The sequence below is a fragment of the Marmota flaviventris genome, chromosome 14 (genome assembly GCF_047511675.1).
Source record: "Marmota flaviventris isolate mMarFla1 chromosome 14, mMarFla1.hap1, whole genome shotgun sequence".
NCBI lineage: Eukaryota > Metazoa > Chordata > Mammalia > Rodentia > Sciuridae > Marmota > Marmota flaviventris.
The window spans coordinates 50,621,883-50,648,481 of NC_092511.1; the positions used below are offsets into that span (position 1 = coordinate 50,621,883).

The following is a 26,599-nucleotide window of genomic DNA, read 5'->3' on the forward strand; positions in this document are numbered from 1 at the left end:
TCCCTTCTTCTCTCTCTACCCCATCTACGGTAATTCATTTCTCTTTCTCTTTTTTTTTTCCCCTTTCCCCTCACCTCCTCTTATATGTAATTTTGTATACCAATGCAGGTCTCCTTCCATTTCCTTGCAATTCCCCTTCTCTCTCCCTTTCCCTCCCACCTCTCGTCCCTGTTTAATGGTAATCTTCTTATGCTCGTCCTCCCTACTCTGTTCTTATTTGCTCTCCTTATATCAAAGAAGACATTCGGCATTTGTTTTTAAGGGATTGGCTAGCTTCACTTAGCATAATCTGCTCTAATGCCATCCATTTCCCTGCAAATGCCATGATTTTGTTATTTTTTAGCGCTGAGTAATATCCATTGTGTATAAATGCCACTTTTTTTTAATCCATTCATCTATAAGAGCCTTATTTTTTAACTTTGTAATTTCTTTTGGAGTCTTTTGCACATTTACATCTTTGAGCTGGCCAATTTTTTTTTTTTTTTTTTTAAGAAAAGGCTAAATTTTTTCCCCCTGAAGTTAAATGCTAATCTGTTACTTGGAATTATTTAATAGGAGTAAACATTTGTTTTGCTTCATTGTGAATTCCTCCCCACCCCCGATGCTGATAGAGATAGGTGTCATACTCAAAATGTTAAGAACATAGATGGCAAGTAAGTTACTGGAAAAAGTAACTGGCAGAATGAAAACCATTTAGTTAGCTTATACTACTAGAGTGTAATTTAGAGTTTGGCAGTACTGTTGCTGTTTTCTGACTTTCTTTCTTTTTTTTTTTTGTCTTTTGTTTGTTTGTTTTTATTGTTTTCTGACTTTCAAAAAAAATTTTTTTAGTTGTTGATGGACCTTTATTTAATTTATTTGTATGTACTACTGAGAATTGAATCCAGTGCCTCACACGTGCTAGATAAGTGCTCTATTACTGAGTTACAACTGCAGCCTGCTGCCTTATTTCGTCAATTATTAATTTACTCTACTTTTAAAATTATACAGGTAAAATCTAGAAAGTTGGTTTTTTGAACCCTCATCTATACAGTTGTTTTTCTTTTGATGTGTTCTGTTGAGAATGCAGAACATTTTTACTATAATAACAGACTATATAAGAAGAAATATAGAAGATGGTAATTAGTTCTGTAGCCCCTTAAATACAGAGAATGACCAGGTCTTGGTTTAATGGTCCTGGTTAAAAAAGTTTTCATATTATGATGTTAGAAAACTTGGTCATCAGAGACTCAACATGGCGGCGGGTGGGGAGGCAGTGCTTTCAGTACCTCCTCAGCCACGCGGACAGAGAGACACATCAGAACGTTCGGATTCTACCTGCTGAGAAACTCCCAGCAAAATTCTGCTGAAGTGAGACCTAGGTGGGGAATTTGGGATTATTGGAGGTGACAGCTTGCCCTGGACGGGTGAATCTCGGCCACCCTGCGCGGAGGTCCGGGTCGCCGCTGCCTGGCGACCCGCGCAGAAGGAGGCGTTTCAGCACTGCCTGGTACCGTGTGCGGCGTAGAGACCCTTTGAAGAGGTTGCTAACCAGGACTTCATGAAACAGCGGACCAGAACTGAAACTGAGTCTGGGACAGACCAGAGACAGGCCCGACCCAACCCTCCCATTGGACACTCCGGCAAGGAGTCTGGGGCCCGCCATAGCAGAGAGCTGACGTCACCAGAGTTCGGCGGACGGGATCCCTTCCCAGAGAAATCGCTTCAACAGGTGTGTGACTCCCATCCCCACCAGATGCATACAGCTGGGAAACCTCAAAAATCTTGCCCCAGAACTCCGTGGGCGTGACTCTAGGGGCCGAGGGAAGCAATGGGGAATCCCGACCCCCAACTCCCCCTACCACCAGCGGTGTGGGTGTGACTGTAGGGGCCGAGGGAAGCAGAGAGGGGACTCCCGACCCCCAACTCCCCCTACCATCAACGGCTACACCCAAGGCCTTAGCCACCAGTTCCCGGGGGCATGGCCACCGAAGGGGTCCAGACAAATTAAACTGACGGTTCCCAGATCATCCGCTCCACAACCTTGGGGTCTGGATGAATGACAAACAGAGAGAGTGCTCAGTCTTTCGGGAAATAGGGGGATGCAAGTGTAACTAGATCTGTGGAGATTGCCTCCGGTGAGCGGGGCCTGGCTGGCTGGCAGGAGGAAGGGGGGAGGGGACGGAGAAGAGAAACAGCTCTGGACTAATAGGATTGGAGAGACGCCCAGTAGGGGAAGAGGAGCCGCCTTATAGGGATTGCTGCTGGCACATAGAGGGCAGAAGCTCGGCTCGGAGGGCACAGCTCCGCCTACTGGAAGAGAAGAAAATAGAACTCTAAGACTTCATTTATCATTTTTTTTCTTTTCCCTTTTCAATTTTTATTGTTCTTTCCATTCTCCTTTATTCTACCTATTTTTCTCTCCCTCTTTCTCTTTAAGGACTCCTTCCTTCCCCTTCCCCCTAACTTTCATCCCAAGCATTACGACTTTCATTACGTGTAATTATCTAAATGATAATAGGTGAATGTTCTGAGGCTGTCTATAGGGCTCCTAAGTACCTAGCTATTACCAAATACCCTGATCCATTCGCCTGTTAATATCCCCCTTCAGTAGAGCAATCTTCCAAAGTAGCCAAAACATACTAACCTTCATACCATCATAGCACCTAACCTAAACATAAAGTCCTAAGACCAAACAACAGATCACTATATGCCTACAGAATCCGTAAGCCTTTTATGAATCAAATGAATCAGCTTTAAATTACAATAAAGCCTAATATCTCTAGACATAGTCTCCCACCACAAAGGACAGACCACAGAGATATAAAAAACCAAAATAAATTTATACGAGAAAACAGAAACACAGCAGTTAAACAGAGTTGGAAAGTAACGTGAACACCATGAAAAAACAAGGAAAAAAGGATTACAAACAATGCAGGACAACTTAAATTTACAGGAGAACGTAGAGGCATCAGAAAAATGGACAGAGAAAGAACTCAAGGCATACCTGACTCAGATGGAATGGAATCTTAAAGAAGTCATTAGACAGCAAGTCCAAACAATGAAAGAATACTTTGAAAATGAATTACATAAGCAGATTCAAGAAGCAAAAAATGAACTCTACTAGGAGATAGAGATTAAAAAAAAATCAAACAGTAATCCTAGAAATGCAGGAAACCATAAGCCAAATCAAAAACTCAAATGAGAATATTACAAATAGACTAGATCAAATAGAAGTCAGAACATCAGATAATGAAGACAAAGTTTATCAACTCAAAAAGAGTATAGTCAACGCAGAAAGGCTGGTAAGAAACCATGAGCAAAACATTCAAGAGATATGGGATGTCATAAAAAAACCAAACTTAAGAGTCATTGGCATAGAGGAAGGTATAGAGGTCCAAACCAAAGGAATGAGCAATCTGTTGAATGAAATAATTTTAGAAAACTTTCCAGACATGAAAGATGGATTGCCAAATCCTGGAAGCCTACAGGACCCCAAACATACAAAACCGTAATAGACCAACTCCAAGACACATTATTATGAAGATATCCAATATACAGAACAAGGAGAGAATATTAAAAGCTACAAGAGAAAGGAGGCAGATTACATTCAGGGGTAAACCAATTAGGTTAATGGCTGATTTTTCATCACAGACGTTGAAAGCGAGAAGATCCTGGAACAACGTATTTCAAACGGTGAAAAATAATGGATTCCAACCAGGAATATTGTATCCAGCAAAATTAAGCTTCAGGCTTGACAATGAAATTAAAATATTTCACGATAAACAAAAGTTAAAAGAATTCGCAGCCAGAAAACCAGCACTGCAAAGCATTTTGAGCAAAACACTACAAGAAGAGGAAATGAAAAACAGCACCCAAAACCAACAGTGGGAGGTAACTCAGTAAAGGGGGGGGGGGACATAAGCAAAGAGGAAAAACAAGCCAAATTAAAATAAATAAATAAATAAACGTGACTGGAAGTACAAACCATATATCAATAGTTACCCTAAATGTTAATGGCTAAAACTCACCAATCAAGCGACATAGGCTAGTAACTTGGATTAAAAAAACAGATCCAACAATATGCTGCCTTCAGGAGACTCATATGATAGGAAAAGACATACACAGGCTGAAGGTGAAAGGTTGGGAAAAATCATACCACTCACATGGTCCTCGGAAGCAAGCAGGAGTGGCCATACTCACATCAAATAAAATCAACTTCAAACCTAAGTTAATCAAAAGGGATAAAGAAGGACACTATATACTGTTAAAAGGAACCATTCACCAACGAGACATAACAATTATCAATATGTATGCACCAAATAATGGTGCTGCAACATTCATAAAACAAACTCTCCTCAAGTTTAAGAATCAAATCAACCACAACACAATAATTATGGGTGACTTCAACACACTGCTCTCACCACTGGACAGATCCTCCAAACAAAAGTTGAATAAAGAAACTATAGAACTCAATAACACAATCAATAACCTAGACTTAACTGACATATATAGAATATATCAACCATCATCAAGTAGATATACGTTCTTCTCAGCATCACATGGATCCTTCTCAACGATAGACCATATATTATGCCATAGGGCAACCCTTAGTAAATATAAAGGGGTGGAGATAATACCATGCATCTTATCTGATCATAATGGAATGAAACTGGAAATCAATGATAAAAGAAGGAATGAAAAATCCTGCATCACCTGGAAAATGAACAATATGTTACTGAATGATCAGTGGGTTACAGAAGACATAAAGGAGGAAATCAAAAAATTCTTAGAGATAAATGAAAATACAGACACAATATATCGGAATCTATGGGATACAATGAAAGCACTTTTAAGAGGGAAATTCATTGCCTGGAGTTCATTCCTCAAAAACAGAAAAAACCAACAAATAAATGAGCTCACACTTCATCTCAAAACCCTAGAAAAGGAAGAACAAAACAACAGCAAATGTAGCAGAAGGCAAGAAATAATTAAAATCATAGTGGAAATCAATGAAATTGAAACAAAAGAAACCATTGAAAAAACTGACAAAACTAAAAGTTGGTTCTTCGAAAAAATAAATAAGATCAACAGACCCTTAGCTGTGCTAATGAAGAGAAGAAGAGAGAGAACTTAATTACTAACATACGGGATGAAAATGGCAATATCACAAAAGACACTACAGAAATACAGAAGATAATTAGAAATTATTTTGAAACCCTATATTCCAATAAAATAGAAGATAGTGAAGATATCGATAAATTTCTTAAGTCATATGATTTACCCAGATCGACTCAGGAAGATACACACAATTTAAACAGACCAATATCAAAGGAGGAAATAGAAGAAGCCATCAAAAGACTACCAACCAAGAAAAGCCCTGGACCGGATGGGTATACAGCAGAGTTTTACAAAACCTTTAAAGAAGAATTAATACCAATACTTTTCAAGTTATTTCAGGAAATAGAAAAAGAAGGAGCTCTTCCAAATTCATTCTATGAGGCCAACATCACCCTGATCCCGAAACCAGACAAAGACACTTCAAAGAAAGAGAACTACAGACCAATATCTCTAATGAACCTAGATGCAAAAATCCTCAATAAAATTCTGGCGAATCGGATACAAAAACATATCAAAAAAGTTGTGCACCATGATCAAGTAGGATTCATCCCTGGGATGCAAGGCTGGTTCAATATACGGAAATCAATAAATGTTATTCACCACATCAATAGACTTAAAGATAAGAACCATATGATCATCTCGATAGACACAGAAAAAGCATTCGACAAAGTACAGCATCCCTTTATGTTCAAATAACTAGGGATAACAGGAACTTACCTCAACATTGTAAAAGCTATCTATGCTAAGCCTGAGGCTAGCATCATTCTGAATGGAGAAAAACTGAAGGCATTCCCTCTAAAATCTGGAACAAGACAGGGATGCCCTCTCTCACTACTTCTATTCAATATAGTTCTCGAAATACTGGCCAGAGCAATTAGACAGACAAAAGAAATTAAAGGCATAAAAATAGGAAAAGAAGAACTTCAGGTGACATGATTCTATACCTAGCAGACCCAAAAGGGTCTACAAAGAAACTACTAGAGCTAATATATGAATTCAGCAAAGTGGCAGGATATAAAACCAACATGCATAAATCAAAGGCATTCCTGTATATCAGTGACAAATCTTCTGAAATGGAAATGAGGACAACCACCCCATTCACATTATCCTCAAAAAAATTAAAATACTTGGGAATCAACCTAACAAAAGAGGTGAAGGATTTATACAATGAAAACTACAGAACCCTAAAGAGAGAAATAGAAGAAGATCTTAGAAGATGGAAAAATATACCCTGTTCATGGATAGGCAGAACTAACATAATCAAAACGGCAATATTACCAAAAGTTCTCTATAGGTTTAATGCAATGCCAATCAAAATCCCAATGGCATTTCTTGTAGAAATAGAGAAAGCAATCATGAAATTCATATGGAAAAATAAAGACCCAGAATAGCAAAAGCAATTATAAGCAGGAAGAGTGAATCAGGCGGTATAGCGATACCAGACTTCAAACTATACTACAGAGCAATAGTAACAAAAACAGCATGGTACTGGTACCAAAACAGGCAGGTGGACCAATGGTACAGAATAGAGGACACAGAGACCAATCCACAAAATTACAACTATCTTAGTTTTGACAAAGGGGCTAAAAGCATGCAATGGAGGAAGGATAGCATCTTCAACAAATGTTGCTGGGAAAACTGGAAATCCATATGCAACAAAATGAATCTGAATCCCTTTCTCTCGCCATGCACAAAAGTTAATTCAAAATAGATCAAGGAGCTTGATATCAAAACAGAGACTCTGCGTCTGATAGAAGAAAAAGTTGTCTCCGATCTACATACTGTGGTGTCGGGCTCCAAATTCCTTAATAGGACACCATAGCACAAGAGTTAAAAACAAGAATCAACAAATGGGACTCACTCAAACTAAAAAGTTTTTTCTCAGCAAGAGAAAAAATAAGAGAGGTAAATAGAGAGCCTACATCCTGGGAACAAATTTTTACTCCTCACACTTCAGATAGAGCCCTAATATTCAGAGTATACAAAGAACTCAAAAAATTAAACAATAAGAAAACAAATAACCCAATCAATAAATGGGCCAAGGACCTGAACAGACACTTCTCAGAGGAGGACATACAAACAATCAACAAGTACATGAAAAAATGCTCACCATCTCTAGCAGTCAGAGAAATGCAAATCAAAACCACCCCAAGATACCATCTCACTCCAGTAAGATTGGCAGCTATTATGAAGTCAAACAACAACAAGTGCTGGCGAGGATGTGGGGAAAAGGGTACACTTGTACATTGCTGGTGGGACTGCACATTGGTGCGGCCAATTTGGAAAGCAGTATGGAGATTCCTTGGAAAGCTGGGAATGGAACCACCATTTGACCCAGCTATTCCCCTTCTCGGACTATTCCCTAAAGACCTTAAAAGAGCATACTATAGGGATACTGCTACATCGATGTTCATAGCAGCACAATTCACAATAGCTAGACTGTGGAACCAACCTAGATGCCCTTCAATAGATGAATGGATTAAAAAAATGTGGCATTTATACTCAATGGAGTATTACTCAGCACTAAAAAATGACAAAATCATGGCATTTGCAGGGAAATGGATGGCATTAGAGCAGATTATGCTAAGTGAAGCTAGCCAATCCCTAAAAAACAAATGCCAAATGTCTTCTTTGATATAAGGAGAGCAACTAAGAACAGAGCAGGGAGGAAGAGCATGAGAAGAAGATTAACATTAAACAGGGACAAGAGGTGGGAGGGAAAGGGAGAGAGAAGGGAAATTGCATGGAAATGCAAGGAGACCCTCATCGTTATACAAGATTACATATAAGAGGAAGTGAGGGGAAAGGGGAAAAAAAAACAAGGGAGAGAAATGAATTACAGTAGATGGGGTAGAGAGAGAAGATGAGAGGGGAGGGGAGGGGAGGGGGGATAGTAGAGGATAGGAAAGGCAGCAGAATATAACAGACACTAGTATGGCAGTATATAAAAACGTGGATGTGTAACCGATGTGATTCTGCAATCTGTATACGGGGGAAAAAAAATGGGAGTTCATAACCCACTTGAATCAAATGTATGAAATATGATATGTCAAGAGCTATGTAATGTTTTGAACAACTAATAATAATAAAAAAAGAAAACTTGGTGATTTTAGCATTTAACTGTGATGTGGGATTATTTTTTGGAGGAATCTGGGCCAGCATAGGAATCATTCTGGGGGTTTATACTAAAGATAGAATCTCAAATTCTTAGTCTGGTTTTAAAGATTCTGTTTCCATCCTATTTTTATAGATTTGTAGTTATTTTGTTTATTATCTTATAAATGTTTCTGAGGTTTTCTTCCCCATTTGTATTTATTCAAGTTGAAATTGATTTGAAATAAACAAATTTGGAGCAATTATAGAGATTCTATTAATTATAATTGCTTTAAAACATCCTGTGTAGGCTTCTGGCCAAAGATTGCATGTTACCTATTTGGGAGAAGGATGAGGATAAACATCATTTGGAGGAAAATGTTTAGAATCAAATTCATAGATTCACCATTGACTTTGTTTTGTGTGGTTTCTTGGTTAGCATGTAAATTAGTACCAGAGTGACTAAAATTATAGATCATTTTGTTGAATAACATTGTAATTTAATATAATCCTAATGTAGTGTTCTGTAATTAGACTTGGGTAATGTGGCAGCAAATTGCTTTCAAGATACCTAGCCTCAAGAGATTTTACTGAAGCTGATACTAAGCTGTTCTTTCAGACATTTAGAATATTAAGATTGGAGAGCTGGCTTGATTAGTGAACTTGGAAAGAGAAGCCACCAGTTTTTGTAGAATACCTGTCAAGATTTTTTTCATTATTAAATTGTAAGCTCTTTTAATACTTCATTAGGTTAGGCATTAATTTTCTTTTTTCTATGTGGCTAAACTGAATGATGGATGATGCAGAGTTGGAGTATTACTTTTAATCAGGTAATAAAAACAAATGTGGAGTCTTTCATTCCTTTACACATTAAAGTTTGTGCAAAGTATTGTGCTAAGTATTAGGGGAATATAAAGATGAGTAAAATACTCTATTTCATTACAAGGAGACTATTGTTTACTTAGAAACATGAATATGTATTTAAACGATAAGATTTGAAAGCAAAATTGAAAGCCTAATAAATGAGTTGTAATTAATTTCATTTGCTAGGTTATAACAACATTTAAGTTGGGCCTGCAAGATAAGATTTCCACAATAAGGGGTTCTATATAGGGAGAACAGCATTAATACATGTAACTATGGAAATGTACGTTAAGTTAAAAAATATCAAGGTCACGGTGAAGCAGGTGAGATACAAGATGATAAAAGGGGCTAGGGCTGTGACTCAGTGGCAGAGTGCTTTCCTGGCGTAGGTGAAGCATTGGGTTGGATCCTTAGCACCATATACAAAAAATAAGCAAATAAAATAAAGGCATGCTGTCCATCTACAACTACAAAAAAATAAAAAATAAAAAAAGAGACCTGATTTTCAAGTATGCTTTATGAATACATATGTTTTATGAATTTTTTATGTCTAAAAAAAATTTAGACATTCTGTGGGGAGCAAAGAGCCAGGGTAAAATAAACTCAGATTTATAAGAGAATTTCTTGAATAGTGTGAAGCACAAACTGTTTCAGTGTAGCTACCAAACTGTTTCAGTGTAGCTCTGTAGTATTTCAAAGTGGGTGTACTTATTGGTAAGGGACCCACCCTTACCATTATGAGGTTAACTTGAATTCCTGATTTAGTCAACTATATAAAATCTGAGAAGTGGTCACAAAGGGCAGGAGAAAGTACAATCATATTTGATTTGGTCACCACTATTACTCTGTCTGCAAAACTTAATTTTTGCTACATAGCTGCCCTTTTAAACTGAATCATATCACCCTTCCAGATTAAGAAATGTTTAGAGCTGGGATTGTGACTCAGTGGTAGAGTGCTTGTCTCATGTGCGTGAGGCACTGAATTTAATTCTCAGCACCACATATAAATAAATGAATAAAATAAAGGTCCATCAACAACTAATTTTTTTTTTTAAAGAAATGTTTAAAACACCTGATGTGCCATATAAGGCTTCATATTTGTCTAGGGAAGAAAGCAGAATCCCGTGTCCAGGGGTCTGCCTCTTTTCCAGTAGTTTAGGAAACTCATTTTCCTAAAATTTTCTGTTGGTTTTAAGTCAGAGGTCATCTTGAAAATCATGATTTTCAAGCAAAAATCATAGTTTAAAATGTAATGACAATTTTTATTAAATGAGAGGAATCAAAATTAATAAAGTTGATTTCACCCTTCCTTTTTCCATTGAGTTGAGATTCTCAGTAAAGAAGAAAATGGTCACATAAGTGCTGTGGAAGAAAGCAGGGAAACAGATATGATCCATAAGGTGGGAGATTGATCCTGAATTGTGAAGTTGATTTTTTTTCACAGTTCCAATTACTGAGTTTTGCTTATTATAGCCTCTTACCTTTTGCTTTTATTTTCTATCCTATTGTGGATTTATATCCATTAATAGCAACTCATTTAAAAAATTAATGGGCGGGGCTGGGGCTATGGCTCAGCAGGAGTGCAGTTGCTTGGCATGTGTGAGGCACCGGGTTCGATTCTCAGCACCACATATGATAAATAAAAATTAAAGGTCTATCAACAACTAAAAAAAAATTTTTTAAAAAGAAATCTCTTTAAAAAAAAGGTTAATGGGCATAAATCTAGAAATCATGGGCCTTATGAGTCAGTCGTTTGAATCAGTTTCTAGATGGGGTAAGCCCATTAGAATTGCTTTAAGTTTCTGCTGAGTCTGGGTCTGCTTGTGCAACTGTAACAAAATAAAATGTACTGGTTGGCTTAAATAACAAAAATGTATTTCTTCAGTTCTAGAGACTAGGAAATTTAAAATTAATGGCAAATTAGGCTTCATTCTGAGGTCTTTTTGAGCTTTTAAGTGGCCTCTATCTCACTATGTGCTCATATGACCTTTTTGTGTGTGGTTATGCAATAGAAAAAACAAATTCTCTGATGTCTTGTCTTAGACGAATACCAATCTCATCATGGGTTAATAAGCCTTTGACATATTGATCTTTTTCTTCCCTTTTTTGGTGGTACTTGGGATTGAGCCCAGGGGTGCTCTATAGGGAACTACATTCCCAGTCATTTTCATTTTGTTGTGAGTCAGATTCTCTAAATTGTCCAGGTTGTCCTTGAACTTGTGCTTTTCCAGCCTCAGCCTTCTAGTCACTGGGGTTACAGGTTTGTGCAACCATGCCCAGTATCAACATATAAATTTGGGGCAGTAATGGAACACACACATTCAGTCTGTACCATCCTGCAACCTTTTGCCATGATAATAAATTATTTTAATACCACAGGTTTAAAAAAAATTAATCTGTCTTTTTCTTTTTTTTTTTCTGGTACTGGGGATTGAACTCAGGGGTGCTTTACCACTGAGCTATGTCCCCAGCAGCCCTTTTTTGTTTTATTTTTTTGAGACAGAGTCTCACTAAATTGCTTAGGACCTCACTGAGTTGCCCAGGCTGGCCTCATTTTTGCAGTCCTCCTGCTTCAACTTCCAGAGTTGCCAGGATTACAGGTATGCAGTACCATGCCCAGAAGAAAATTAATTTTTACATTTACTATTTAGTTTGTGTATAAATTTCTTCTGGTGAAAAATTAATAGTCATCAGAATCTTTTAGTCAGTGAGTTTGGTTTTTTTAAGATTCATATTATCAAAATCTGTTAGATACTTTTATTCTGAAGTTTATCAAATCTGAATTGTTCTTTGTACAGAGAGCATGAGCAGTGAACAACAGACATTGTACAGGTATTTTTATGCTCTGGTGCTGGTTTGGTCTTATGTTTTGGCTTTGCTTAAAAGGTAACTAATAGGGCTGGGGGTGTGGCTCAGTGGTAGAGTGCTTTCCTAGCATGTGTGAAGCCCTGGTTTGATCCTCAGTACCACATAAAGATAAATAAATAAAGGTATTATATCCATCTATTAAAATTAAAAATTTTATTAAAATATTAAAAAAAGGTGATAATGCCAAGTCCTGGGAAAACAACTCTCTTGCTCATTTTAAAAACAAGACTGAAGTTTTTCTTGTGACCATGTATGTTCCTCTTTTCTTTCTTTCTTTTTTTTTTTAACAGTACTGGGAATCAAATTCAGGGTCTCATGTGTGCTAGGCAAGCACTCTACCACTAAGCTACATCCCTAGCTCAGCCTTCATATAGGTTTCTTATTTTTATTTTTTATTTTTTTTGGTACTAGGGATTGAGCCCAGGGACGCTTAACCACATCACCACATCACTACTCCCCACATCCCCAGCCCTTTTTATTTAATAATTTTGAGACAGGGTCTCGCTAAGTTACTTAGGGCTTTGCCAAGTTTCTGAGGCTGACCTATAGCTTGTAATCCTCCTGCCTCAGCCTCCTGAATCATTGAGATTATAGGCACCTGTTTCTATACTTACCTCATGTATGTTTCTTAATATGAAAACTGATGAATTAATTTTCTTCATCATTACTAAGGTGAAACATATTGCTATTACTTTCTTTTTTTTTTTTCCCTTTGGAATTGAACTCAGGGCACTTGACCACTGAACCACATCCCAGCCCCCACCCTTCGCCCCCACCCCCCTTTTTTTTTTGGTACTGAATTCACTCAACCATTGAGCCACATCTCCAACCCTTTTTGTATTTTATTTAGAGACAGGGTCTCACTGAGTTGCTTAGTGCTTCGCTAAGTTACTGAGGCTGGCTTTGAACTCACGATCCTCCTGCCTCAGCCTACTGAGCCACCAAGATTACACTTGTGTGCTACCATACCCTGCCCACTGCTATTACTTTTTTAAAAATACAATGGATTTAATTTTTTTAGAGCAGTTTTAGGTTCATACCAAAATTAAGCAGAAAGTATAGAGAGTTCTCATATTTCTTAATATGCATATAGCCTCCCTTGCTATCAACATCCCACGCAGAGTTGTATGTTTGTTAGGATAGGGGAAACTATGTCCAGACATCATTGTCCCTCAAAGTTCATGGTTTACATTGGATTTACTCTTTGCATTGTAAGTTCTATGGGTTTTGACAGATGTATAATGATACGTGTTTACCACTGTAATAGTTTTACTTTCCTAAATATCTGTGTTCCACTTCTTTGTTCCTCCTTCCCCTTTTCCTGTGGTAATCACTGATGTTTTATTGTTTCCATAGTTTTGTCTTTTCCAGAATGGCATTTGTTAGAATTGTACAATATGTAGCATGTTTAGTCAGACTTGGTGGTGATCTCCTGTAATTCCAGGGACTCCAGAGGCTGAGACAGGAGGATCACAAATTTGAGGCTAGTTTCAGCAATTTAGCTACTCCCTAAGCAACTTAGTGAGACCTTGCCTCAAAATACAAAATAAAAATGGCAAGGAATGCGGCTCAGTGGTAAGGTTCCTCTGGGCCCAATCCCCAGTACCAAAAACAAAAACAAAATGAAACAAAAAACCCAATATATAGGGGCTAGGGTTGTGGCTCTGCAGTAGAGCACTTGCTTAGCATGTATGGGGCCCTGGGTTCTATCCTCAGCACCACATAAAAATAAATAAATAAATACATTAAAAAAATAACCACTGAGGTACCTCTATGACTTTTCAAGGCCAAAGTACTCATTTCTTTTTAGTTCTAGTTTATATTCTATTGTCTGGTTATACCACAGATTATTTATCCATTTTCTTACTGTAGGGCATCTTTAAAATTTGACAATTATGAGTAAAACTGCTATAAACATTCACATACAGGTTATGTGTGGACATAAATTTAAAACACATTTAGGTGAATGCTAAGGCGAGCATGACTAGAATATATGATAAGAGTATTTAGTTTATAGGAAACTGACAAACTCTCTTCCAAAGTGACTGTACCATTTTTGTATTTCCACCAGCAATGAATGAGAGTTGTAGTTGCTCTACATCCTTTCCAGTGTTTGGTATATCAGTATTCTGGAATTTGGTAGTTCCAATAGATGCATTGTTGTTCTGATTTGGTGATTCATTTCTTAAGATCCTAGAGACTACTTGATTGTGTGGAAGTATTATTTATTATTTTCTTTCATATATAGACAGTATTTTTACCCAGAATAGAATATAATTGCTAGTACCAAATAGTCTTGAGTTATTACTTGTTTAAATATTTATCTAGCTTTAAAATGTATCTGTACCATATTTATAACTATGATCACAAATTATGTATGCATATACATAAGCACTAGAAAGGAACTAAAGTGATTGGTTGGCATACCTTTCTTTTTCATACCAGTTATAGTATTTGTGATAAAATAAAAGAAAGCCTGTATAGTTTTTTTTTTTTTTTTTAGGATGTATTTTAAATATTTAAGATTGAGCTGATTTTAGTTAAAATCCAGGCCACTTATGAAGTCTTTTTGACATTTGTTTTTATTAGACATACATTTATAAACTCTTTTCTTAAATTGGTCATTTTTTACTATATGTTTGATTACATTTAAAAAATATGGCAATTTGAGAAGAAGTAGAATGTGGGCTATCAAGGATTTTAATGACTTTGTATATTTAAACCTTTAATGATGCCTAAAATACCATTATACCATACTCCTGGCTCTGCAAATCAGGTTGTTAAATGATTTCTCATTTAAAAATTCTTTTTTTTTTTCATTTTAGCACTTTTTAATAAAAGTTGTAAATAAGATTACTTTATACCTGTATCTTCTCAGTTGTTTCTTCCTTATTATATTCCCTTTTCCTTTCCTTCTTGGCAAGATTTGGTCTTCCATTCCAGGATCTTTTTTTGTCCACTTTTAGCCTGGTGATTTCCACCTTGCTGGGGTAAATGCTCACATAATAATAATACCATTAACCTTTTCCTGCTGTACCCATTCAATGTAGATGACATCTCTTCCTGTACACTTGGACTACTTTGCCAATCTGCTGATCTTTATAGTGTGCTTGAATAAGAAAGAGCTTCCTTCTCAGTTCTTTGGAAAGAGGGGAGGATATAATCTTATTGTAAATGTGGGAAGGTGCATTGAAATGCCTCTTATGTTTCTTGCTTTGGTCAGAAGTCGCAAAGGAATTGGGGCTGGGATTGTGGCTCAGTGGTAGAGCACTTGCCTGGCATATATGAGGCACTGTGTTCGATTCTTAGCACCGCATATAAATAAGTGAATAAAATACAGGTATATCAACAACTAAAAATATATTTTAAAAAAGTCACAAAGGGATTGTACTTCATCTTGGTCTGCTGCTTCAGGGATGGCTGCATAATGGAAGAAGTCTATATACAAGATGTGTTCTATTAGGTTCTTTTGAAATTTGATAGACGTTCTCTTGGGTTTTGTTTTTCTTCAAAGTAAGAATAAGACCTGAAAACAAACCCTTTGCATATTTATGTCAGCAGTGTAGTAGGTCATGTTGCAGAAGAAAAAGATCACAGATATAGAATTTTAAAATTTACTATTGTAAGAACTTCAAACTTCATTGCTTGAAGGAAGAAGTGGAGTGCTCAGAGGGTGAGGATTACCACCTCATTTCCTTAGTATGTCAGAATTTTATTTTATTTTTTAACCTCTTGTGTGGGTGGTGGTGCAAAGAAATGGATTGTTTCATCAGCAGGGAGGAGAGTTCTTACTGCCCTGGAGCAAAGAAGAGGAGACTTCTTGATTCTCATGTAGGAGACATGAAAAATCATGATAATCAATTTTGGAGAAGGGGCAAAGATGAAGCCAGTAGTCTTATATCAGCAAACTTTTAATTCATAAACAAGATGATTGGGTGTTCACACTGTTGTGTGAGCTCTGCCTCCCTCTAAACCTTGTTATGATGTTGGCAAAGTACCTATCTGATGTTTTAAAAAAAGGCTATTTGTTAAGCATGTTTATAGCAAACATTTGAAACAGAACATTGTATTTGCCCATGATACATTAGGTTTTTCAATTATTTCTTTTTCTGAAACTACTGAAATAAAATACTACTTTGTTATGAATGATCTAAAGATAAATTAGAACATTTCAAAAATTTGTTTCACAGAATATTAGTCCCTTAAGTTATTGTTTTTGGAGGGGGAGAAAAAGCATTTAGTGATAATTAAGATTGGAAAATATTGCAGATTATATTTCTTTATTGGAGATGGGCATTAACACATTAAAGACATGAAGCAGTTTTCTGCCACCTTCCGATCCCTGCCACCCTGATCCCCATACCACCCCATATGGGGAATTGATCCAGGGTTATTTTACCATTGAGCTTCAGGGTTTCTGTAAGTTGCTCAGACTGGCCTTCAACTTGGAATCTTCCTTCCTCAGTAGGACCACAGGCTGGTAACCAAGCCTTTAGCATATGAGCCTTTGGGGAACATAGTAGATCCAAACCATAATATTCTGCCCCTGATACCCTAAGGCTCATGTCCATATCACAATTCAAAATGCATTCAGTCCATCTCCAGGGGTCCCCAAAGTGCTAAAACTGTTTCGGCTTATTGAAATGTTCAAGTCCAAAGACTCCTGAGATGCAAGGCAAACTCTTAGCTGTGAGTTCCTGTTTATAAAAAATATATATAACATAATAATATAATATGATATGTACTTTAAATATATAATGACTCAGGGTAAGCATTTCCATTCCAAAAGGGAGGAATAGGACAATAGCAAGGAGGAATTGAACCAAAGCAAGATTGAAACCCAGGAGGGCAAATAAATAATAACTCCTGTTGCTTCATGTCTGGCATCCCAGGTACATGGTGGAGGAATGAGAGTCCCACCCCTCCGTTGCCTTGCTGGCTGTAGTCCACATGACCACTTCCTTGGGCTAAATTTGTTTGCTGCCTATGGCTTCCCTGGACAGGTGTTCTGCATCTCTAACTTCCTGGGGTCTCCATTGCAGCTTCAACCTCACTCTCACAGCTTCACTCATCAGTCTGTTAGGGCTGCTTCAGCGACTTCAGCTCTGCCATAAGCTACCTAGCCTTTCAGGTTTTCCTTTGAAATCTTGGTAGAAGCCTCCATGACCTCATGACTCTTGCATTCTGCATGCCTGCAAAACCAGTATCCTGTGGATGATGCCAAGTGGGCCACTAGCTCACCCACTTGGACGATGGCTACAGGGGACTCTGAGTGCCTTGCTGGCTGAACAAGGGAAATGAATCCTAGGGGAAAATCCCCAAGGCAGCCCTGTGGGAGCTGGGGGACCCAGTGCTGTCTTGTCAAATAAAAGTCTTTGTACCTGCAACAGGTGGGGTCTTTCCGATTCCTGAGATGCTCTCAAGGCATCTTTCCTGTTGTCTTGGTGCAGAAATGTTCACTTCTTTTTAAGGGAGCAAACCTCTTTAGTAGCCTTACTCTCCTTGCCCACAATTTTAAAAGTACTCTTTTTCTGATCAAACTGCAAGTTTTACAGATCTTTGTATTCTGCTTTTTGCTCCTAATTCTGTTTACCTAGCTAAAAGCAGCCAGCAATACTGAGGCCACTCTCTGAATGCTGTGCTACCTTGAAATTTCCTTTGCCAGATTAATTAATCTGTCACCTTTAAATTTAGCATCCTGCATAATCTCAAGGCATGGGTAAAAATTAGGCAAGTTCTTTTCCAGAATGTAGCATGGATGGCCTATAGTCCAGTTCCCAGTAGAGTCCTCATTCCCATTGGAAACCTCATCAACACAACCTTTACTGTTCATGTTTCTATCAGCATTTTGGTCTTCTGAACCCCCAAGAATGATCTATTAAGATCTGCTTACCAATGACTTAACTTCTTCAACTAGGCTTCACCTTCTAAAGGTTCCACTATCTGCCAATAGTGTCACAGTCTGGCAACTAAGCATTGAGCCTTTGGGGGACATTTAAGATCCATAACATTTGATAAATTTCTGAATGCCTTGGCATGTAGAACTGATTAGCCTCTTAGAGAATGATCAAAGTAGACTTTTTGGATAAATCAGAGCACTTTCTTTTTTCTGGGGGGGGGGGATGGTGTCACTTTATGGTTGAGTTCACCTTTCCAGCCACAGAATATTTGCATCCATTATTCAATATACCTCATTCTAGATAGGCCTAGTGGTGGATACCTGTAATCCCAGTGACTTGGGAGGCTGGGGCAGGAGGATTACAAGTTCAAGGGCAGCCTTACCAACATAGCAAGACTCCTGTCTCAAAAAAAAAAAAAAAGGCTAGGTATGATAGCCCTGTGTGGTGGTGCATGCCTGTAATTCCAGTGGCTTAGGAGGCTGAGTCAGGAGGATCAAGAGTTCAAGGCCAGCCTCAGCAACTGGTGAGGTGCTAAGCTACTCAGTGAGACCCTGTCTCTAAATAAAATACATACAAAGTGGGGCTGGGGATGTGGTTCAGTGGTTGAGTGCCCCTGAGTTCAAACCCAGGTATCCCCTCCCTAATGGCTAGGAATGTGGCTTAGTGGTAGAGCACCCCCCTGGGTTTAGTCCTAGTTACTGCTCCCCCCACTCCCCCCCCACAAAAAGAAAAAAGATACCTCTAATATCACATTATGTGGAAGATCAAGATAATTAAATTGGAAGATTGCTTGATAGGTGTGAAATTGGAGTAGAGGGAGTTGAGGTATTGTGTGTCTGGGGTTTGGAAGGAAGAACCATGTTTCAGATATGCTAAGGATTTAGAAGAATAAATAAAATTCCAGAAGGCTCAGTGAAAAGTTTTGCTAGTTTTAGTTAGGAAAGGCACCTTGAAGAATTAAAATTTTAAGAATGTATGTACCAAAAGAATTTGTGTTTGGGAATTTTGTAGAGCCCTGCAGTATTTCTGTCCTGTGTCTATAAGACCCTTGAAAGACTGCTTTTATCAAGCTGAGTTGCTTGAGCAATGATGAACACTCAAGCACTTGCTGCTGATTACTGAATGTTTTAATTTGTAATGTAGATAGTGAAATATTTGAGAGCTGTATAAATATTTGAAATAGTTGGGAGCTATAGTGGTTAATTTGAATTGTCAACTTGATTGTATTGAGAGATAACCATGATTAAGAAGCTTCTGGGTGTGTCAGTGAGGGTGTGTCTAGGAATGATTGACATCTGGGATAGCCAACTGAAAGGGAGACCCTCCCTAAGTGTGGGCAGCATGGTACAATAGGATGATGGCTTGGATGGAATAAAAGTCGAAAGAGGACAGGGGTTGTAGCTCAGTGGTAGAACACTTGCCTTGCACATATCAGGAACTGGGTTCAATCCTCCTACTACATAAAGATAAATAAATAAAATAAGAGTATTATGTCCTATCTTAAAAATATTTTTAAAAAAGTTGGAAGAACAAGGAAGCAGCAGCAGAGGCAATCTCGATTCTTCTTGAATGGATTCTTCATTGCTGCTGCTATAGTTGCTACTTCACTCTTCCAAAGCGGACTCCGCCAGTGATTCCCCAGTGAGTTTCCAGAAGCCTTTGGTGTTGGACTAGGTTAGAACTGTTGATCTCTCTTGTTCTGAGGCATTGACTTTTTGGACTGTGCAGCTACTTGTTCTTCCAGCTCTCCAGCCTGTAGATAGCCATTGTGAACTGTCCAGCTTCTGGTCTTGTAAGCCAACCTAATAAATTCCCATTGATTCTGTTCCTCTAGAGAACCCTGGCTAATACAGGAGCCTTTCTTACTGTAAGATACCCTTTTTATCTGAACACAGCTTTCATTGTTCTTTCATGTAATATCTTTGGGTCTACTGGTGTAGTTCCTGAGTCATACTATGTGTTTCTGGATCCCCCAAATCAGCCCTTCCATTTTCTTGGAATGAAGCCTCAAAGCTCAATAATATCTGTATTATTTTCTGTGTGCAATAATATCTGTATTATTTTCAATTTGGTAGATAATAAATAAAATATCCCTTTAACAGCAAACACTCTTTTTTCACCATTGTGTCCATCACATACATAGAAATTCCATATAGCATTGTGGAGATTAAACCTCTGCATTTCTTTATTATTTAATGTTGATTGGGAGTTTAACACTGATGGGAATGAAAACCACCTTTTTCAGTAAACTCTCCCAAAACTGAAGAAGGCTTGTCTCCTTTTCCAAATTTGCTGTGGATCTTTTCTTCCTTTTCAGCCTACATTCTTAATTCTTCTCTGGCAGCGCTCTTTGGATAAAATGTATACTAAAGCCACAAATGGATTTATATAAAACAATCCTCTCACTCATGGCATTCTCTTGCTGTTATTTCACTTGTCTGAGTTGCCAAGAAATTCAAATGCCACCCATGTTTTATAGACTCCTCAATCGTCATAATCAGGCAGCTGTATTCTGTGCATGGAGCTGAAGTGGGACAGGTGTTTAGAAGAACTTTGGCTTTATGTTCTATGCTACCTTTTGTTTTCAGTTCTTGGTTTACCATAAATGTACCAGAGGTTTACTGAGTCAAAGGAACACAGAAAAAGTGAACAAGTAATTTATTTTTCTTAATTTTTAGTAAATCCAAACTACCATAGCAACTATACATGTGTAAACACAAAATGAATTTGAGGTAGGGGTATGTGTGTGTAGGGGGGCATATAGGAAATAGTATAGAATGAAAAATAAATTTTAGTTATTAATAGGCTTCTCCCTTGGGTGACACAGTTGGGATAACTGCCCTGGAGGGTACATTGAAGTAGTGCTTTATAAAGAGAGAACCAGGGGATGTGTTTACCATACACAAAATGAGTTTGCCTCAGGAAATAAGATTTGTGTTCCTCTTTTAAAAGGCCTAACACATTTAAGTTATGGATTGAAACTTTCATTTAAGTAAGAAGGCCAGGGATGTGAAATTAACACCACATAAATAAATAAGGTATTGTGCCCATCTACAACTAAAAAAAAAAAAAAAAAAAAAAAGTCTTAAAAAAAAGTAAACAAAAAGGAGAAAGGGCTGGGTAGCATAGCATCCACTGGCTTGATTGTATAGGAGAGAAAAAAAAATCATCCTTCAGGAGTTCTTAGAACCAAACCCTGTAACAAAAGATGACAAGAGAAGTTTACTGACCTATACATTCATAATATACACACGTACACACGTGTGTATATATAAATATTTATACATTTATAGTGCGTATATGCATGGACGTTTGCATGTATGCATATATATAAAACTGTCATATATACAACAGTAGTTTTCAAAGAGATGTCAATTTAAGCTGATAATGTCTTCAACAAGAGAACAGTAAGTACATTTTTAGGTTAGTTATAAGACAAAGGAAGAAGATTTTGAGTGTTTAGGGGCTGCAGCTGTGGTAAGGCAAATAAATGGCAAATAAAGCATGGTTAGTAAAGCTATTTGATGTAAATTCCTCTGATACCATCTCTGGTGCCTTAAGAGGGTCTAGGTTGTCTTTTGTTCTCTCTGGTAGAAAGGGGCAGGGGGAGGCTGTCTTTGGTATTAGCACATATATGTCCTGCTTTTAGGCAAATAAAGGGAAGACAGCTTTCCTGCATCTGCTTCTCCTTGGTTGCTTTCAGTTTAACAATCTGTATGCCAGAAAAGGCATATTTTAAGGTGATGTGTTCTGGTCTCCCACATGTTAATCGTTAAGGTGGATTCCACATTTCCCTCATCTGAAACTTTCCTATTACTATTCCATACACACACACAGAGCTAGGTTAATTGCAGTGAAGAGGAGTCAGGTTAGAAATTTTGAGGTAACAGATCTACAAAGGGAAAGAACATAGAATGAGGGAACAAAAAAGAAAAATAAAGATTAATACTTGAAGTAGACAATAAACCTAGTTTCTGATTCCAAAGGGTAGCCAATTGAGAGGATTTCTAGATGTTTAGACTAGGAAGCCAAGGTAAGCACTTGTCAGCCAGATTTTATCTGCAGTACTTATAGATAGGGTGCAATCCTTCCTTCTGGAGGTCCTCGAAATTTCCTAATGTTCTCAGTCTGTGAGGAACTTACCTATCTTATTCACGTGTGAGGATAGAAATCCAGGTTGTTTTTTTGCAAGAGGTCTTTGTAGGCATTGGCTCCATTGAGTTAACCTTCAGTTCCTTAAAACTGCTCATATCTGCTGGGTGCAGTGGTGCATGCCTGTAATCCCAGCTATAGAGGCAGTGTCAGTAGGATTGCAAGTTCAAGGACAGCCTTAGCAATTTAGGGATGTCCTAAGCAATTTAGACCCTGTATCAAGATAAAAAGGACTGGGGATATGACTCAGTGGTAAAATGCCTCTGGATTCAACCCCCATATCAAAAACAAAACAAGACAAAACAAAAACCTCTGCTCATATCTAATTCTGTCCATCATCATTGGAGCCACTTTCTTCAATTATGTCCTGTTATAAGAAGAACAGATTTTTGCCAGGAGTGGTGGCTCATGTCTGTAATCCCAGCGACTCAGGAGGCTGAGGCAGGAGGATTGCAAGTTCAAGGCTAGCCTCAGCAATTTAGCAAGGCCCTAAGCCACTTACTGAGACTCTGTCTCAAAATAAAAAATAAAAAGGGCTGGGCATATTGCTCAATGCTTAAGTGCCCTTGAGTTAAATTTATAGTACAAAACCAAAACAACAGAAAAACCTCAGAAGAACAGATTCTTATGGAATTTATGCAAGTGACTGTGATGAAAGAATAATGAAAGAATATTCTGTGATGAAAGAATATTCAATAAGAATTTTAGAATTCTGGAGGGTTCTGGTAGAGAAAAAGATAAATATTTAATTTTTGTTTACAAAGGTAAGTTGTGATTTATAGATAGTTAAGAGAAAAAAGAAGGGGGGTTCCTTATGTCCAGAAAATAGAAAATTAAAAGACCTGGCAATATTCCAAACTCCAGCAACAACAAAAGTCATAAAATTTACAAACCTGTTTATTTTAATACCATGTAATTCTTGTTTTACTTAATCTTGGGTTATCAGTTTTATGAACTATCATCTCTGCTAGAGATCTGGAAATCCTTACTCAGTCCAGTGAAATTATCTCAAAGTTATTTAAGCAATGCTATCAGAAACCTGTACTCCAGAGTACCTGACATAGTCCTAAGATAGTCACTTAAGTTGAAGATTTCTACTGGATTGCAGGAGCTTTAGGGAGTCCTCTGAATAAAACAGTTAACTGCATATGAATGACAAAAGACTTAAAATTGCCATGGGTAAAGATTTAAGGAGAGTGCGTTGTGAAATAATGCAACTGACTAGGAAATTTTGTTGTTTTGGAACATATTTTCTCAGTTGACAGTGCTTCCCATGCAACTTAGCATTATTAAATACATCTAGTTATTTTTATTCATTATTTATTTTATTTTTAAATTTATGTATGACAGCTGAATGCATTACAATTCTTATTACACAAATAGAGCACAATTTTTCATATCTCTGGTTGTACACAAAGTATATTCACACCAATTCGTGTCTTTATACATGTACTTTGGATAATAATGTCCATCACATTCCACCATAATTTCTAACCCCATGCCCCCTCCCTTCCCCTCCCACCCGTCTGCCCTATCTAGAGTTCATCTATTCCTCCCATGCTCCCTCCCCCTGCCTACCCCATACATCTAGTTATTTTTAAAATCTCACTTTTAAAAAGTGAAAGAACAAACCCTTGAGATTGTCCAGGATCCCTTTGGGAAATCTCAAGAGTCAGTTTGAAACCAAGATTTTATTTAGAATTCATTTTGGAGGGGGGTGGTACCAGGATTGAATTTAGGGGGACTTGACCACTGAACCACATCTCCAGCCCTATTTTGTGTTTTATTTAGTGACAAAGTCTCACTGAGTTGCTTAGCCCCTCGCTAAATTGCTGAGGGTGGCTTTGAACTTGTGATCCTCCTGCCTCAGCCTCCTGAGCCCCTGGGATTACAGATAGAATTGCATTTTGAGGGGGAAAAATGTCAAAAGGTTTGAATGCTTGATTAAATAGGATCTCAGGTCACTTTTAAAAGAAGACTAGGTTTTCTTCAATAATCACAGATAGGATTAACCACCAATAAGACAGAGCAACCTTGTTTCCTAGATAGATTACTTATAAAATGAAAAAAAAAAAAAAAAAACAAAAAACAACTTAACAATTGCTTATAAAGAGCAGATCAATAGTCCAAGAAACTTTTGTCTTCTTAAAGAGATGTAAACTCTGGCATTGGATCAATAAATTATTGATATTAAAGATTATTTAATTGCAGCTTGATATAAGATTCTTTCTCATTTTTTTCTCCACATACTCTTTATAACTTTCTGTATCCGTCCATGTTTTTGTCTTTTGCTTTCCTTTCCTCTTTCTTATGCTGGAACAACCTTTTAACAACCTCTAAACAACTACTTTAGGACAAAGATACTCTTCTTTCCCTTAACCAAAACATTTTATATCATTTGAATACTTTTCATACATTGTTGTTTTCATTCACCCTTACTGTTTCTATTAGCTCCATTGAAATATATTATCATTTTAACCATTAATAACCTTTACTTTATAAAGAAATTTAGGATGTACATTATTGTGAATTGACTGTCATATACCAATGTTTTATAGCAAGTTGGCCAATTTTATTAATATGTCATCTCACATGTTCTAGAGGTATATGCTTCTTCACAGTGCACCTTTTCCATTGTGGCAAAAAGAATATTTTGAGTCTCAAATAGACCCAGATATCTTTATTCAGTCTCTCTCTCTCCCTCTCTCTCTCTTTTTAAAAAGAGAGAGAGAGGGAGAGAGAGAGAGAATTTTTTTTAATATTTATTTTTCAGTTTTCAGTGGACACAACATCTTTATTTTATTTTTATGTGGTGCTGAGGATCGAACCCAGTGCCCCACATTTGCCACGCAAGCGTGTTACTGCTTGAGCCACATCTCCAGCCCATCTTTAGTCTCTCTTTAAAAATAAGAATCCAAAATTTAAACATATTCAGTAATTGTTTCAGTATTTTATGTAGAAATTATCTAGATAGTCAATGAATATGTATCATTTAATTTAGTATAACTTAAGTTTTAAGTTCAAGTTACCAAACAGATTTCGGAAACTACATTATTGTTGAAATGAAATTTGTTAGAACAGTAACTGAATTTGATTAAAGTCAATTTTGTAAGGGTTTTTCTTTTTTCTTTATTTTGGTACTGGGGATTGAACCCAGGGGTGGTTCACCACTTACCCACCTACATATCCACCTCTTTTTATTTCTTATTTTGAGACAGAGTCTTGCTCAGTAGTTCAGACCTCACTAAATTGTTGAGTGAGACTAGTTTTGAACTCGTGATTCTCCTGTATCAGCCTTCTAGGTTGCTGGGATTATAGGGATTTATTTTGCACCTGCTCAAATTTGTAAGTTTTATAACCATAAACATGTAATAAACATATTGGCTTATTTGACTAGTAAACCCAAGTAGAATAAAATATAGTGCTGGCAACTCTGAAGTCATGCCTGTTTTCTTAAACTGGCAGTATTAAACTAACCTTATTTACCAAAAATTTATCCAAATCACATGAACTTGGAAAATAGTTGGGTTAATTTTGTGTATTTTTGAGAGTTTTAGAAGTATGCAGTTTATGTAAGTGCTTATTTTTCTCTAAGCCAATTAGAATGATGCTCTTTTATTAATATGTTAATACCATCTGGAGGTAAGAAATATCACATAGTGTATATAGTAAGAAATACACAAAGTATATATAGTCCACCCTTGAACAAAATGGGTTTGAATTGTTTGGGGCCACTTATATGAAGATTTTGTTTTTAGATATTTGAAACAATTTGAAAAAAACTTGCAGACAAATCGGGTAGCCTAGAAATATTGAAAAAAAAATTAAGAAAAAGCATGTCAGGAACGTAGATGATGTATGTAGATAATAGTTTATTTTATTTACTACCACAAAGTATACACAAATCTATCATAAAAAATTAAAATATTATCAAAAGTTATGCCTACTAGCATGGTGCAAGTGGCTCATGCCTGCAATCCAGCAGCTCCAGAGGCTGAGACAGGCGGATCGTGAGTTCAAAGCCAGCCTCAGCAAAAGCCAGGCTCTAAGCAACTCAGTGGGACCCTGTCTTTAAATAAAATACAAAATAGGGCTGGGGATGTGGCTCATTGGTCAAGTGCCCCTGAGTTCAATCCCTGGTACCAAAAAAAAAAAAAAAATTGTGCTTACTAATAGGGATAGTATATGGCATATTCATAGTTGACATGAGACATAAGAGAAGGGCCCTGTGCTTTCCAAGAAGTACTTTTAAAAATTTTCTTTCTTCCATGTTTGATATCTGAAGCTACCCCAAGCGCTCCAGAAAATTTTGTTTGGACTGTGGTAGCTTCAGTCAAGGTCTGTCCCAAATGACTCTGTCCCACAGCCTCTCTGGATGATTCCATCCCACTGGAGCTGCTTCAGCTTTCTGAAATCTGGTCTGTGAGGAGCTATTCCCCTACCAATGACTCAGCATAAAGTTTGCAATTAGCTAACAGCACACAGTGCATGCCCCCCCCCCCCCCCCTTATTTTGTCTATATGATTAGTCTTCCCTTCACATTTAGGGGAAAAGTCTGTGTACTGCTTAGTCTTATGCTGCAGCATAAATCCTAATAAAATCTTTTTTGGATGAATTTAATT

At 37.3% G+C, this 26,599-nt stretch overlaps 1 protein-coding gene, 1 non-coding gene and 1 pseudogene across 2 annotated transcripts in view; 2 read left to right on the plus strand and 1 right to left on the minus strand.

Moving 5' to 3' along the window:
* Commd1 (copper metabolism domain containing 1) overlaps window positions 1-26,599 on the plus strand; it is a 179,864-nt gene that overhangs the window by 15,447 nt on the left and 137,818 nt on the right. The gene's annotated exons all lie outside the window — the stretch shown is intronic.
* On the minus strand, window positions 14,784-16,490 carry LOC114091953 (large ribosomal subunit protein uL24-like; annotated as a pseudogene).
* On the plus strand, window positions 15,832-15,933 carry LOC114092084 (small nucleolar RNA U13). The gene has a single exon (XR_003582621.1). It is a non-coding gene; the product is annotated as a small nucleolar RNA U13 (small nucleolar RNA).